The sequence below is a fragment of the Scyliorhinus canicula genome, chromosome 28 (genome assembly GCF_902713615.1).
Source record: "Scyliorhinus canicula chromosome 28, sScyCan1.1, whole genome shotgun sequence".
Lineage (NCBI taxonomy): Eukaryota > Metazoa > Chordata > Chondrichthyes > Carcharhiniformes > Scyliorhinidae > Scyliorhinus > Scyliorhinus canicula.
In genome coordinates this window covers 15483279-15500869 of record NC_052173.1, presented here as the reverse complement: position 1 = coordinate 15500869, position 17591 = coordinate 15483279, and positions in this window count along the sequence as shown.

Sequence of the window (17591 nt, the reverse complement as noted above, 5' to 3'; positions counted from 1 at the left end):
TTCCAATTGTATATGCTCCCTTTTGAAATATAACAGCCAAATTTAAACCACTTGTATTTGCCTCTGTAAAGTCCTATTCAAACTCACCTGGCTCTCTGTTTCAATTAAATCAGTCACACCCTAACAAGCTTGTTTCCCAGTCTATAATTAGATTGAAAAAGAAGAAATAATAACTCTAATTTTCCTCACATATAGCAAGACCAGCAATGAAAAATGTCTACTGTCCCAATAAAATGTTTACACTACCTGTAACAAGCACCTCGAGGACTTCATTCTAAAACTACCTGTATCTGTAACTTATCGTTCGATCTAAAGATAGTGAATAACGAGCTCCATCATTATTGGGATTAATAAGTATCTCCAAAGCATCTTTTACCCCCTTAGAAACAGGACATATTTTTCTTGACAATGCAAGACGGTTTGAAGATGTTCTTGACAGATATGACTTGCAAAGAAGCAACACAGGTCTGAGGCCACTCATGATGGGTCAGGAACTTAATTTTAATGGCACAGTGGTTTAGCACTGCTGCCTCACAGCGCCAGCGACCCGGGTTCAACACACGACAGATCACAATCCTTCTAGAAATCATTAATTGATTCCTTTGTCCTGATTCCACTCCCTATTTTGGTCCCACCTGCTAATTTGACAAGGTTACAATTTGTTCAGTATTCAGGTCATTTGTATAATAATCTTTATTGTCACAAGTAGGCTTGTGACAACTGCAATGAAGTTACTGTGAAAAGCCCCTAGTCGCCACATTCCGGTGCCTGTTCGGGTCACAGAGGGAGAATTCAGAATGTCCAATTTAGCTAACAAGCACGTTTATCTGTTGATTCCACGGCAAGAGCTGCGCCATTTCTGGTCCACGTTGAGGGGGCGGCACGGTGGCACAGTGGTTAGCACTATTACACGCGTGTTACAAGAGCTCTCCGGTTCCCACTTTTGTGTTCTACTCAGTTTCTTACCAACAATAAGGACTGAATCATCTGGTACCTTAAAACTTAATTCTCGCAGAGCAGGGCGAGACCTTCTCACGTCAGCTAAACACATGAAAGGACAGATGAAGATATACACGGCCAGTTATCCAATTTAAATTGGAAAATGTCAATTATATTTCAACTTTCTCTTTCCATCTGAGATATGAAAGTAATATTCCACTGCTGGTTTCGAGAGAGATTAGAGCAGCTCTCAGATCAGTTAGCTGGAAGAAAATGAATTGTAGCTTAATTCGCAATCTTTCATGTGTGGCTTTGTAAAAAGGCCTTACAGCCTAAATTAAGATGTGGAGATGCCGGCGTTGGACTGGGGTGAGCACAGTAAGAAGTCTTACAACACCAGGTATACCTCTCCATTCACCTGAGGAAGGAGCTGCGCTCCGAAAGCTCGTGTTTGAAACAAACCTGTTGGACTTTAACCTGGTGTTGTAAGTCTAAATTAAGCACATGCAGGGCCTTTCAATTTGTTTGCAATTCTGTGAAAGGAGTGAGGGAGATCTGTCAATTTGGGCCTACCCCTCTCAAATGCAAGTTCACTCCCAACCTGTTTAAGTTAGCTTCCATTAGTTACCCAGTATTCAGGTAAAGCTAATCGACTTGGAGGTTACTTGGGTCAGAATTGCCTCCTCTTTTTAAATACAGAAACAACTTTTCAAACCCTGTTAAATCACTTCAGCGCTTAATGAATCTTTCATGACACGAGTCAGTGTCCCCGAGCTTCATTCTTACGCTTTTTAAGCACTCTACAATGTACAACGTTTTGCTCAGGGGACTTCTTAGCCTTCAGTCCTTTTATCTTGTCCTCAGCCATTTCAAAGTATTACATGGTATTTGCTGGAGCACAATAATTGGAGAGTCAGTTTTTCCCTGATGGAGAATTCCAGAAAATATGAGATCATTCAGATATTTCCGATTCAGGTTACAACCGCGCACCCATTAAATAAACACCCATTGGATTCTCTAATGTTCTTTAGGGAAGGAAATCGGCCGTCCTTACCCGGTCTGGCCTACATGTGACTCCAGACCAACAGCAATATGCTTGACTTTTAACTGCCCCTCTGAGATGACCAATCAAGCCACTCAGTTCAAGGGGCAATTAGGGATGGACAACAAACGCTGACCCAGCCAGCGGTGCCCACATCCCAAGAATGAATTTAAAAACAAAATATTAACTTCCTCCCCAACCACTCCTTCACTATCACTGCCCTGTAAAACAAAATAATGTCTGTTACTATGGGCCCGATTCTCCGCCCCCCACGACGGGTCGGAGAATAGCGGGAGGGCCTTCCCGACATTTTTCCTGCCCTCCCGCTATTCTCCCCCCCCCCCCCCCCCACCCCCCGCCCAACTCCTGACACGAATCGCTGCCGCCGTTTTTTTACGGCCGGCAGCGATTCACAGCTGATAGATGGGCCGAAGTCCCAGCCCTTTACGCTGTTTTTACGAACGGCAAACACACCTGGTCTGGCCGTTCGTAAAAACGGCGGGAACAACTCGCTTTTTATAACCATGGCACCGATTGGCACGGCAGTACCACGGCCGTGCCAAGGGTGCCATGGGCCCGCGATCGGTGGGCACCGATCGCGGGCAGCGGGCCCGATGCCCGCGCACTATTTGTCCTTCCGCCGCCCCGCAGTATCCATTCGCGGGGCGGCTGAGGGGCATCCCGGCCCGCGCATGCGCGGGTTTCACGCAAATACGCGATGACATCATCCGCACATGCGCGGCTGACGTCATATGACGCGTCAGCCGCCGCTAACTCCGGCAAGCGGGCTTAACGAAATTCGTTAAGCCCGTGATGCCAGAGCTTGCGGCGTCGGGCTGCTAGCCCCGACCGGGGACCAGAATCGCCCGGGTTTGACGGAAGCCTTACGATTTCTCCCGTTTTGGGAGAATCGCGCCCTGTATTTCTCTCCCTGAACCCCAGCAGGAGGAGATAGATGGGAGAATAATGGGTCTGTGACTGGGCTAGTAATCGAGAAGCCAAGGCTCTGGGGATATGAGGTAAGATCCAACAGTGGCAGCTGAAAGGAATTTAAAGCTGGTCTCAGTCATGGTGACCATCATTAATTGTCATAAAAACCCATCTGGTTCACTCATGCTGTTTAGGGGAAGGAAATCTGCCGTCCTTACCTGGTCTGGCCTACATGTGACTCTAAGTCCGCAGCTAATATAGTTGACCCTTAACTGGCCTTTGTTTATTTAATCGAATGGAGGGAGACCCTGTACTGGAATCATCAATTTGGAAACTAAGTGCCGACGCCGGCGTGGAAATGGTGACATTTTACCTGCGACCGGTGAGGGGGGAGCAGCCGCGCCGAGTGAAACTCCCGGCTCGCATGGCAAAACCTGGGGAATGGCCGCGTATGGGCACGGCAACGACCTGCAGCGATCGCGCCGTAAAACATGGCGTCGGCCCTGCGCTGACTCGACCTGCCAAATACTGCCCCCCTGGCCACCCCCCCCCCCCCCCCCCCCCGCCCACCAGTCACCCCAGCCCTCGCGGAAGCCCCCCCTGCTAGCAGCACGGCCCCCGGCCGACGGTGACAGGCTGGATACAGTCCGCAGCCGCCACGCCGGGTTCCCGAACGCCGAGACCGCAAGTGGACCGCGCCATCAGGAACTTGGCCCATTGGCGGCGGTGAACCGCGGAGGTCCCAGAGAATAGAGGGCGAGGCCCCCTAATGATATGCCAACGGTGCTTAAACGGCGCGTGGCAAGCAACACATTTATGCTATTTTTGGGGTGCCAGAGGATTCGGCGCCTACCACGATTTTGGCTATTCTCCGCCCGTTTCGCAATTTCAGCGTCGGCCGAAGGTGAATCCCTCTTCGTGTCTTGGTCAATCCAGTCCAAGTCAGTACTCTTCCCTCGGAGTTGGCATGGTCTTTTATACATTTAGTCCCTGTTCTGTCATGACCGCAGGTATGTACTTGGTCACATAGGCTCACAATCTACAAGAATAGGTTCCAACTGTTTCAGATCAACTAACTCTTTCTGCTGTGTATCTCGGTATTCCAATGACTGACACCTTGTCGCCTGCAATTACTGTCACACTAAATGCAAAGTGCTGTAGATCTTGGTCGGAATTGTCCAGCCATTGGGATTCACTTTCCTGCTGGCAGCGCGCCCCCACCTGCGGGTTTCCCAGTGCCATGGGGTGGCTTCAATACCAGGTCCAGTACAGCCCTCCTGGATGCTCCTTACAAACTCTGCCCCATCCAAGCCCCTAGCACTAAGTGAGTCCCAGTCAATATTTGGGAGGAAACCGGAGCACCCGGAGGAAACCCACGCAGACACGGGGAGAATGTGCAGACGCCGCACAGACAGTGACCCAAGCCGGGAATCGAACCTGGGACCCCGGAGCTGCGAAGCAACTGTGCTTTTACTTCTTTCCAAAATCTGCCGACCTATCTGCTCCTCTATCTCCCGCTGGCTGTTGGGAGGCCTGTAGTAAACCCCCAACATTGTGACTGCACCCTTATTCCTGATTTCTACCCATATAACCTCACTGCTCTCTGAGGTGTCCTCCCGCAGTACAGCTGTGATATTCACCCTAACCAGTAGCGCAATTCCGCCACCCCTTTTACATCCACCTCTATCCCGCCTGAAACATCTAAATCCTGGAATGTTTAGCTGCCAATCCTGTCCTTCCCTCAACCAGGTCTCTGTAATGGCAACAACATCATAGTTCCAAGTACTAATCCAAGCTCTAAGTTCATTTGCCTTACCCGTAATGCTTCTTTCATTAAAACATCTGCACTTCAGGCCACCAGTCCCACTGTGTTCAGCAACATCTCCCTGTCTGCTCTGCCTCAGAGCCATACTGGCCCTATTCCCTAGTTCTCCCTCAATGCTTTCACCTTCTGACCTATTGCTCCGGTACCCACCCCCCTGCCATACTAGTTTAAACCCTCCCGTGTGACACTAGCAAACCTCGCGGCCAGGATATTTATGCCTCTCCAGTTTAGATGCAACCCGTCCTTCTTATACAGGCCACACGTGCCCCGGAAGAGCTCCCAGTGGTCCAAATAACAGAAACCCTCCCTCCTACACCAGCTGTTTAGCCACATATTTAACTGCTCTATCTTCCTATTTCTAGCCTCACTGGTACGTGGCACAGGGAGTAATCCCAAGATTACAACCCTAGAGGTCCTGTCTTAACTTTCTGCCTAGCTCCCTGAACTCCTGCTGCAGGACCTCATGCCCCTTCCTGCCTATGTCGTTAGTACCAATATGTACCTCAAACTCTGCCTGTTTGCCCTCCCCCTTCAGGATGCCCGCTACCCGCTCTGAGACATCCTGGACCCTGGCACCAGAGAGGCAACATACCATCCTGGAGTCTCTTTCATGTCCACAGAAGTGCCTGTCTGTGCTCCGGACTATCGAGTCCCCTATGACAATTGCTCTTCTGCGCTTTGACCCTCCCAGCTGAACATCAGAGCCAGCCGTGGTGCCACTGCTCTGGCTGCTGCTGTTTTCACCTGACAGGCTATTTCCTCCAACAGTATCCAAAGGGGTATACCTGTTCGAGAGGGGGACAACCACAGGATATTCCTGCACTGACTGCCTGCCCCTTCTGGTGGTCACCCATCTCTCTGCCTGCACCTTGGGTGTGACCACATCTCTATAACTCCTATCTATGACACTTTCCACCGCCTGCATGCTCCTAGGTGCATCCAGTTGCTGCTCCAACCGAACCACGCGGTCTGTGAGGAGCTGCCATTGGTTACACTTGCTGCAGATGTAGTTGACCGGAACGCTGGAAGTGTCACAGATCTGCCACATCTCACAGTTGGAGCACTGCACCCTGCTGAGTGACATTGAGGCAGTAATTAATTAATTTAAAATAAATTATTGTTAGGTTGAGTTACAATTGCCGATATAGCCCTGACGCTAGATGATTTTTACTGCAAAATTAAATGCACAATCCTGATCTCTGCCCTCAGGTTTAGTTACTCCACTATCTCATTAATCAATTAGAATATTTTTGCAATATTATTTTTTTTTTCAAATTTAACAGATTCGCAACCAGCCAATCAGGTCACAGGTTTACTGTGATGTCACTCAGTTTTCACCCCCACACAATTTGAAAAGGCAATAAAAATCACTCACCTTCCCAGGATGCTCTCTGGATCTCTCCCTGCAGATTAACAGTTACAAGCCAGAAGAAAGAGAACAAAACGGTAGGGTAAAAGCACCTTCTCCCACTCTGCACCGAATTACCTCACTGCACCAAATTACCAAGTTCTAATTCCCACTCTGGATGTGTCTCACTCACTCAGGCTGTGTCTCCTTCACATGCGCAAAGCTTACTCATGCTCATCCTTGCACAAGAGGAGGTCCCATTTACCCTTCGCAGTGCCTCACTCCATACTCCCCAATTGATCTCTATTCCCAATTCCGCTTCCCATTTCTCCTTGATTTTCACCACTCGCTCGCCTCCCTGCTTCCCCAGCCACTTATATATATCCCCAATTCTTCCCTCCCCTTCCACATCCGGAAGCAGCAGTCGCTCCAGCAGGGTGTATCCCGGCAATCTCGGAAACCCCTTCCAGACCTTTCGTACAAAGTCCCTAACCTGTAGATACCTGAACTCACTACCCTGCGGCAGCTCTACCCTCTCCCTTAGCTCCTCCAGACTGGTGAACCCTTCCTCCAAATACAAATCCCTCACCTTGATCAGCCCCACTTCCCTCCACCTCCTGTATTCACTATCCATCCGCCCCCCCCCCCCCCCCCCCCCCCCCCCCCGGCTCAAACCCATGATTCTCGCACAGCGGCGTTAGCACCGACATCCCTTCCACCCTAAAATGCCTCCTCAGCTGATCCCATATCTTCACCGTGGACTGGACCACTGGGCTCCCTGAATACCTACTCGGAGCCATTGGCAATGCTGCCGTCACCATAGCCCTCAAACTAGACCCCTTACAAGATTCCTCCTCCATCCTAACCCACTCTACCCCTTCTCCTTCCCACCACCGCCGCACCTTGTCCACATTCGCCACCCAATAATAATGAAGCAAGTTTGGCAACGCCAACCCCCCCTGCTGCCTCTGCTTCTGTAGCGGGTCCTCCCCACCCTCGGCACCTTCCCCGCCCATACAAAGTCAGAGATGAATGTGTCCGCTTTCCGAAAAAAGGCCTTTGGTATAAAGATCGGGAGAGCCTGAAAGATAAACAAGAATCTCGGCAGAATATTCATTTTCACCACTTGGACCCTCCCCGCCAACGTTAAATGCAGTGTGTCCCACCTCTTAAGATCCTCCCTAGCCTCCTCCAGCATCTTCGTTAAGTTCCACTTATTTGGGACAGCACGGTAGCACAAGTGGATAGCACTGTGGCTTCACCGCACCGGGGTCCCAGGTTCGATTCCCCGCTGGGTCACTGTCTGTGCGGAGTCTGCACGTTGTCCCCCTGTGTGCGTGGGTTTCCTCCGGGTGCTCCGGTTTCCTCCCACAGTCCAAAGATGTGCAGGTTAGGTGGATTGGCCATGCTAAATTGCCCTTAGTGTCCAAAAAGGTTAGAAGGGGTTATTGGGTTACGGATAGGGTGGAAGTGAGGGCTCAAGTGGGTTGGTGCAGACCCGATGTGCCGAATGGCCTCGTTCTGAACTGTAAGCTCTATGTTCTATGTTATTGAGTCCCGTCCATTCCCTCACTACCTGAATCCCCAAATACCTAAACCTATCCCTCGCTACCGTAAATGGCATCCCCCCTAAATTAGCCCGCTGTGCCAGCTCATTCACCGGGAATACCTTGCTTTTCCCTACATTCAGCTTGTATCCCGAGAACCCTCCAAACTTCCCCAACAGGCCCACAATCCTTCCCATACTCTCCAATGGATCTGAAACATACAGCAAGAGGTAATCGGCATAGAGCGACACCCGATGCTCCCTCTGTCCCCTCATTATCCCCTGCCACTCTGCCGACCCCCTGAGAGCCATCACCAATGGCTCTATGGTCAGCGCAAACAGCAGCGGCGACAGCGGGCACCCCTGCCTCTTACCCCTGTGTAAGTCAAAGCTTCGTGAGCTCATATCATTCGTCCTCACCCTCGCTCTTGGCGCCACATACAGCAACCACACCCATGCCACAAATCTCAGCCCAAACCCAAACCTTCCCAAAACTTCGAACAAGTCCCGCCACTCCACCCAATCAAATGCTTTCTCCGTGTCCATGGACACCACAACCTCCGGTACCAGAACTCTCGACGGATTCATCACCACATTCAACAGCCGCCTTATATTACTCACGAGCTGCCTGCCCTTCACAAAGCCTGTTTGATCTTCTGCAACCACCCCCAGGACAGAATCCTCCATCCTCCCCGCCAACAATTTAGCCAATACTTTCACATCCGTGTTCACTAGTGATATGGGTCTATACGACCCACATTCCACCGGATCCTTCCCATTTTTGGGGATTAGTGTGATTACTGCCTGCTTCATCGTCTCCGGCAACTCTCCCTTCTCCCGTGTTTCAATAAATGCCCCCAACAGATGTGGTGCCAGATGTGGTGCCATCGCGTCTCAAATTCCTTATAAAATTCTGCCGGGTACCCATCCGGCCCAGGGGCCTTCCCCGACTTCATACCCCTGATACTATCCAGCACCTCCCTCAGCCCCAGGGGCTCCTCCAACGCCTGCCTCTTTGCTTCCTCCACCTGGGGAAATTCCAGCTCGTCCAGAAACCACCCCATGTCCCCCTCCTCTCCTCCTGGGTCTGCCTCACAAAGTCCCTGGTAATACTCTCTAAATGCCTCATTTATCTTCCCTGGCTCTGACACCACATCCCCAGCCCCAGTCCGGATCTTCAATATTTCCCTGGACGCAGCCTGCCTCCGCAGCTGGTGCGCCAGCATGCGGCTCGCCTTCTCCCCATACTCGTATTGCACCGCTCTTGCCCTATGCAGTTGCCCTACCGCCCTCCCCGTTGTCAGCCTATCAAATTGCCCCTGCAACTTTTTCCTCCTCGCCAATCCCTCCACGGTGGGCACCCTCGAATATTCCCTGTCCACCTCCACTATCTCATTCACTAGACGGTCATGTTCCGCCCTCCTTTCCTTATTCGCACGAACCGTAAATGAGATAATTTCTCCCCGGACCACTGCCTTCAGTGCTTCCCAAAAAATGCCCGGCCACACCTCCCCATTCTGATTGAACTCCACATAATCCCTAATCGCCAACCGCACCTTATCACAAATACCTCCATCCGCCAACAACCCCGAGTCAAACCTCCACCCCGGCCTCTGCTCTCGTCCCGTACTGAACCGAATATCCAGCCAGTGGGGTGCATGGTCCGAGATAACTATCCCCGCAAACTCTGCCCCCTCCACCCCAACCAAAATCCCCCCACTCACTACAAAGTAATCAATCCTCGAATACGCCTTATAGACGTGTGAAAAGAAGGAATACTCCCTTCCCCCTGGGTTCTGAAAGCGACATGGATCCACCATACCCATCCTCTCCATAAACCCCCCCCAGCTCCCTTGTCATTCGTACCCTACCCATCGGCCTGGGGCTCGATCTATCCACCCTCGGCTCCAGGACACAGTTAAAATCTCCTCCCATGATCAACTGGTACGTGGCCAAATCCAGGATTGCTGCCAGCAACCCCCTCATAAAACCCACATCATTCCAATTTGGGGCAGACACATTTACCAACACTACCGGTGCCCCTTCCAATACCCCACTCACAATCACATATCTCCCACTCGGATCCCTCACCACCTTCCCACTCACTAATCCCATTTTTGTGCTCATTAAAATTGCCACACCCCTCGATTTCAAATCAAACCCCGAGTGAAAAACCTGCCCGACCCACCCCTTCCTTAACCTAACCTGGTCCTTCACACGGAGGTGTGTCTCCTGCAAAAAGACAACCCCCCGCTTTCAAGGGGTTACCCTTGCTAACAAATAAAAAATACCCTGTACACTCTAACAGTACATCAAACAATACACTCTAACAGGCACTTCCAGGTTGACCCTTGAATCCTGAGGATGTTTACCAAGGGGTCTTTCCCAACTCTCTCTGCGGGAAAACACTTCAGCAAGATCCACAGAGACTTCAACGTGATGTAGACTTAACCACTCACAGCGTTGGGTGAAACTATTCCGAATTGCCGAAGAAATGGAGCAGGAGGAGAAGGTCCGACCTTTCTGAGAGAAGCCATGTCTGGATTACCACTTCAGAGCAACCATTGGCAATTAATCCACCTGAGCAGCCAACTCAAGTTTACCTTGATTGGATCCTGGTGGAGAGAGACACAGAGATCAGTGAATGGCTCATTGCTTCATGGTGAGATCCCAAGATTTTCTTTCCTACAGGTAACTGTGGGCAGCACAGTAGCACAGTGGTTAGCACAATTGCTTCACAGCTCCAGGGTCCCAGGTTCGATTCCCGGCTTGGATCACTGTCTGTGCGGAGTCTGCATGTTCTCCCCCTGCGTGGGTTTCCTCCGGGTGCTCCGGTTTCCTCCCACAGTCCAAAGATGTGCAGCTTAGGTGGATTGGCCGTGCTAAATTGCCCTTAGTGTCCAAAAATTGCCCTGAGTGTTGGATGGGGTTACTGGGTTACCGGGATAGGGTGGAGGTGTGGGCTTGGATAGGGTGCTCTTTCCAAGAGCCGGTGCAGACTCGATGGGCCGAATGGCCTCCTTCTGCACTGCAAATTTGATGAAGTCGTGTTACCATGGCAATGGCCACACACTTCAAAACGACCCGACCACAGGAAGTGGGTGTCACACACGGAAGGCACCCCTTTTAATAGACGATAAGAATCTTAGCTTCAAGTATAGGTCGAATGAGACCGTGTTTAAAAAAGCCATGATGTGGAGATGCCGGCGTTGGACTGGTGTGAGCACAGTAAGAAGTCTTACAACACCAGGTTAAAGTCCAACAGGTTTGTTTCAAACATGAGCTTTCGGAGCACTGCTCCTTCTGCATTCTGCATTCACCTGAGGAAGGAGCTGTGCATGTGGCCCACACGTCGAGAAAGGCAGAGAGAAAAAGACAGAGAGAGAGAGGCTCAGAGAGAGAAGTACAGAGAGACAGGGAGAGAGAGAGACACAGAGAGACAGGAAGAGAGAGACACAGAGAGACAGTGCGAGAGAGACACTGAGACGGAGAGAGTGGCACACTGTGACAGAAAGAGACACAGAGTCAGGGGTTGAGAGACACAGAGACAGGGAGAGGGAAAGACAGGGAGAGAGAGAGATAAAGACGGAGTGACAGGCAGAGTGAGAGAATGAGACAGAAACGAGCAGAGAGAGAAACACACACAGAGGAGGCAAGCACTAATCGAAGTTGATAATGAATCTAAAGTTCTGTTTTTGACTTACAAATACCAATCAACAATCTTGAAAATAAAAAGGCAAGTGGAGTAAAACCTACTTTGTCTTTGACAGATCATTTCACCCTTTTAGTTTAAGTGTATTGCAGAGGCTGCCCTAGTCTCGGAGCTGGAGGTTAAAGGTGGAACTCCAGAAGATGATTCTTTCTCTGATTTTCTAATAATTTGCGATCATCGTAGCCTATGCTTCCCTCAAAAAGGGTCTGATTCTACCCCTTCACCTGGTGAAACTATGACAGGAGGTTTTTGGGAGGAGTACAAGATGCGCACAGAAAAGCAGCTTCATCAGACTAAAGCTACCAGAGGCAAAATATAAGAAAGGTTCATTTCTGCTCCTTCCCAGAAGTGAATATCAGGCTTCACTCACCATAGGTATCTATTGAACCTCCCTGAATTTAAGGGTACCATTCCGAAACTGCGGGATTCCCAGTGGAATGTACGGAATGTGAAATACAAAGAGGAAAGCTGTTCCCACTCTTCTCAAAAGGAATTTTCTCTGGCTGTGAAACAGCCTTTTTTTCCCCCAAATGATTCTGTCTAGATCTGCGTCACAATGGTTTCCTCATTTAGCTCTGAACAATCATCTGCTAAACGTTGGTTACCTCTGTCAACTCCTCTGTCATGAAGAGTTACTAACAGTTTATCGATGTCAGTCCCACAGAGTAATGAAGTCGAAACTCACGCAGTGTTGGTAACTGCAGACCTGGACTATCATTAGGTTAGACACCAAAGACCTTCACATGTTAGAGAAGACTTGTATCTAAGGATGACCATGTATAACTTCTGGCAGTGTTCCTTGAAGAATATAAATATCAAAGCAATTTATTTTTGAATAGTAATCCATTTTTCTTAAGTGAAGGAGCCCGGGTTTAGTTAACTCAGAAAGACTTACGTTTATTGCAACTGAACCCAGCTCACACACTCATGGAGTGGAGATGGTTGACAGCTTCAAATTTCTAGGGGTACACATCACCATAAATCTGTCCAGGTCCACCCATGTCAATGCTACGACCAAGAAAGCCCAACAGCGCCTATACCTCCTCAGGAAACAAAGGAAATTCGGTATGTCCACATTAACCCTTACCAACTTTTACAGATGCACCATAGAAAGCATCCTATCTGGCTGCATCACAGCCTGGTATGGCTGCTCGGCCCAGGACCGCAAGAAACTACAGAGAGTCAGGAACACAACTCAGTCCATCACACAAACCTGCCTCCCATCCATTGACTCTATCTACATCTCCCGCTGCCTGGGGAAAGCGGGCAGCATAATCAAACACCCCTCCCACCCAGCTTGCTCACTCTTCCAACTTCTTCCATTGGGCAGGAGATACAAAAGTCTGAGAACACGCACGAACAGATTCAAAAACAGTTTCTTCCCCACTGTTACCAGGCTCCTGAATGACCCTCTTATGGACTGACCTAATTAATGCTACACTCCTGTATGCTTCACCCGATGCCGGTGTCTATGTATTTACATTGTCTATCTTGTGTTGCCCTATTACGTATTTTCTTTTCATGTACCAAATGATCTGTTTGAGCTGCATGTAGAAAAATACTTTTCACTGTACCTCGGTACATGTGACAATAAACAAATCCAAATCCAACATGTACACACAACTGCAAGCAGCCACCTTTCACAAAGCAGTTATATTGTTAAGGTTTGTTCGTGTCATGTCACTAACATTGTTAAGTTTAAGAGAAATGGATGATTCATCTTAATTGTCCTTTGGATAAATAGACGATCCATGACCAGTGCACATCTGGGTGTTGGGGTACAAATCAGCCCTCGCTAACGCCATTTTGATTTGATTTGTTAAATTTTCTTTGATGTTTTGAATTTATGTTACAGAGCTCCATCGGTGCTGTCACTCTCATTTATCAATCTTTTGTTAAGTTTATTGATTTGTTTTTGTTTCATCAAAAGATCATGGGCTGGATTCTCCGCATCCCGCGCCGAAATCGCATTTGGCGACGGGGCGGAGGATCCATTTCCCCGCACGAAATCGGGACCGCTGTCGGTCCCACTACTCTCCGGCCCCCAAAAAGCGGCGTACTCGCGAGGCGGCTGCGGATTCAGTCCGCTGCCGCTACAGTCGGGGGAGGGCTGATTGGAGGGCGGGGGGGGGCTTTATTTGGGACTGGGGGCTATGTGTGCGGGCGGTCCGGGTGGGATGAGTGGCCGATGCGAGGCACTATTTTGGCGGAAGGGAAAATGCTGGAAAATCTCAGCAAGTCTGGCAGCATCTGTAGGGAGAGAAAAGAGCTAACGTTTCGAGTCCGATGGCTCTTTGTCAAAGCTCTATTTTGGCGGTCCAGGTCCGCCATGGAGCACGGCATTGCCGCTGGAAGCCACTGAGCGCATGCACGACCTCTGACCCAGAAGTGCTGGGAGCCGTATCAGCAGCTAGAGATGCGAGCTCTATGACAGCTGCCTGCTAGCCCCCTGCACGATGGTGAATCTGTGGCCTTTTGACACCAGTTTTTCTGGTGGAAAAGACCACAGTTTTCATGATAGCGTGGGGACATATTCCCAAAAACGGAGAATCCAGCCCCATATAAATGGGGGATCCACTAACGGTCGACACCGGAGGGGCTGGGGTGCATCATCAGTCCCAGGAATGATATTTTAATTTGATTAGTGAAGCTTTGTTACAGATCTCCCTTTAAGGACTGTCACCCCCTTTTAATAGTTTTTTTTTGATCATTGGCTATTAAAAACAGCATACAGATAGAGGATGCCTACAGCAATGCTAGTCTGAAAACAAAATAAATAATCTTTATTATTGTCACAAGTAGGCTTACATTAACATTGCAATGAAGTTACTGTGAAAATCCCCTCGCCGCCTGTTTGGGTACACAGAGGGAGAATTCAGAATGTCCAATTCACCGAACAGCACGTCTTTCAGGACTTGTGAGAGGAAACCAGAGCACCCGGAGGAAACCCACGCAGACACGGGGAGAACGTGCAGACTCCACACAGACAGTGACCCAAGGCAGGAATCGAACCTGGGACCCTGGCACTGTGAAGCAACTGTGCTAACCACTGTGCTAAATGCTTGATTTTGTCTGATTGCGGAACCTAAGCAGACTCAGGACTGATTAGTATTTGGATGGTACACCTCCTGGAAATATCAGGTGCCGTCGACTTGGGTTTGAACCAACCCTACAGTGGTTTAATTACCAGCATTTCTCTTCCCCTTTAAAAGTACTGCTAATTTGTTGATTAGTTTAATTAATTTGTTTATTGTATTGGTTTGAAAAGGGCAGATAAGTAGGGACACTGGGTGGAATGGGAGGTGAGCTATGAGACTGAACAAGTCAATAAACGCTCCCAATAAAGAACTGCCTTGTGTCTTAGTTCCTGTAAACCTCCGTGGAAGTGACCTTGGCCAGGAAAATCCATCAAACGACTTGGTGAGTCAGCAGCCCAGTTTTGCTGATTTTTATTTCCATTCTGGAGCTACTGATCCACTACCATCCATGATACTGGACTATTTTAAAAATTCATTCATAGGACTTGTGCCAGCATTTATTGCCCATCTCTAATTGCCCTTTAAGGGGCAGTTAAGAGTCAACCACATTGCTGTGGGATCTGGAGTCACATGTAGGCCAGACCAGGTAAGGATGGCAGATTTCCTTCCCTAAAGGACATGAGTGAACCAGATGTGTTTTTCCCACAATCGACAATTTCATGGTTGTCATTAGACTTTTAATTCCTGATATTTTATTGAGTTTAAATTCCATCACCTGCCGTGTTGAGATTTGAACCCGGGTCCCCAGATCATCACCCTGGGTCCCTGGATTTCTAGTCTAGTGATAATGCCACTATGCTACCGTCTACCCGAAACTATCAAGATTACCTCCATTTTATCTCAAAATCTAACCAAGGTAACTGTTCAATACCTCCTTCACAAATGGTTTGAGATGACCAGCTCTGTCGAAAGCTTTCCTCTTTAGGTTGAATCCTATCAAAACGCATTTCACCTTGGACTCTCGGAAATATCAGTCCATCAATCTGGACTGGGTTCAAACCCAGAAAGGCGAAGATCATTTATTTGAAACCTATTACTTTTGCCCCCTTTTTTCAGGACTAGTGCCTGTTTCAAAACACTTCTGATCTTACATTGTGACTTACCTTGGCCAGGAGGCATGTGACTGCCAGAGGTGAGACATGTGACTTTAATTAAAAATAAGCATGAAGTGCAATATTTATTGTATTACCTTTTTTCTGGCACACACGAGTATAACAGTCAGCGGTACATGAGAGGCAATGGTAGAGGCAATCTAACCAATTGTTTTTACCATTTCAGAGAGCAGTGCGTTAACACAAGGAGAATATCATTTTGTTTTATGACAAATGTCATCCTCTTGTGAAAAAAAGCACACAAACTTCATTCCCCTCCATTTTCTTAATTACGGGATTTTATTCTTCATGTCTTAACTTAGAACCAGCCATCAGACTGCTTCCTGTAGTTGAGGGGGGCAAAACGATGAGTGTGAGGAAATGCCACCGCCAAGAACATAAACCGACTGATTCATTGGTCCCGAAATTTAATGACGTACCTGTTGAACATCCTCAATATCCAATCCCAAGGCGCGAGATCCATAAGTCAGAGAAGACAACCGATAAAACACAGAAGACAATATATTTCCGCATTTCCAATAAATCAGTTCCCTTCTCCACCAACATTGTCCTGCCTTTTTGTCCCAAGAATGACAGGTGCCCACTACTACCTTGATCCAGCTGCCAATCTTCAAGCCACCAGCTTAGTGAGTGGAACCAGGCTATTTGGCTGCAGCAGCATCACAGTATCCCTCAGTCACCACCAGATGTGCACTTTCTAGGAGGAGTCATCCGGTCATAATCAGTGGCTGGAACTGGAGCCAACCTTGCCCTCCCTTTCCCGTGTACGCTGAGGCCACCCTTTGGGCTACCAACATAGAACATAGAACAGTACAGCACAGAACAGGCCCTTCGGCCCTCAATGTTGTGCCGAGCCATGATCACCCTACTCAAACCCACGTATCCACCCTATACCCGTAACCCAACAACCCCCCCTTAACCTTACTTTTATTAGGACACTACGGGCAATTTAGCATGGCCAATCCACCTAACCCGCACATCTTTGGACTGTGGGAGGAAACCGGAGGAGGAAACCCACGCACACAGGGGGAGGACGTGCAGATTCCACACAGACAGTGACCCAGCCGGGAATCGAACCTGGGACTCTGGAGCTGTGAAGCATTTATGCTAACCACCATGCTACCCTGCTGCCCCATTCAGGTGGCATCATTCACTCAACGCAGACCAATTAAGCTGGGATATCGGTCTGCGCAACTAACAGATTACACCTTTACCCAAGATAGGGGAGGCTGAGAAGCTTAGAAGGCACATTAATCAAAGAGGGGGAAAATACTGAAAGCAAAAGTGCAGAGAGAAAAAAGCAAATGGTAATTAAAAGTCAATACTGAGTGACAAATAGTAAGATGATAGGCTTCTCTTCAATCCTGCACCATGGTTTATCAGCAAACCCAACCATCAGTACTGTTAACCCATTGTCAAGGTATAACATCTTAGTATCAGCAGCTCCCTTGAAGAATTGCATGCCATAATGCCAAGTGCTGCGAAGGATTGGCAAAATTGCAGAAAAAAATACTGTTTTAAAAAAAAGAAGCATCTTTCACCTCTTCTGAATGTCCCAGACCAATTCACGGGCTACAAAACGACTATTGTTACTCAGGCAAGTGCAGCCGCCCATTTGCGCACAGCGAAAGCCCACAAGCACCGGTTTGCGTTTACATAGCGCCTGATTGTACCTCAAAGCACCACCATTGACCGGGAAGAGGCAGCCGAGACTTATTGACTCCCTGACGGACGGGGACCGCCGTCAGCGCGCGTATTCTCTCAGCGCCTCACCGGAGCGATGGCCTAGATTTTATGTTCGAGTCCTGGAGAGGGGGGGGGGGGGGGGGGGGGGGGGGGGGGCTGACAGACCGTCGCACTCACGGAAACGCGTAAATTCAAAATACCACAGTAGCATTTTTTGGAAAAACGGATGGGCCATACTGTTGAGTTTCCTCAGTCGGTTAATCATGATCAAAAAGCCAGATGCTCGCCATAGTGTAGAATCCCGTCGCGGTTCAGACCCTGGGTGAACTACTGTGCCGTTTCGCCAATAATGAATGGGTAAAAGAATTGCATTAATATGCCCCTCATCACACCTGTCAAAAACCTCTCAAAGT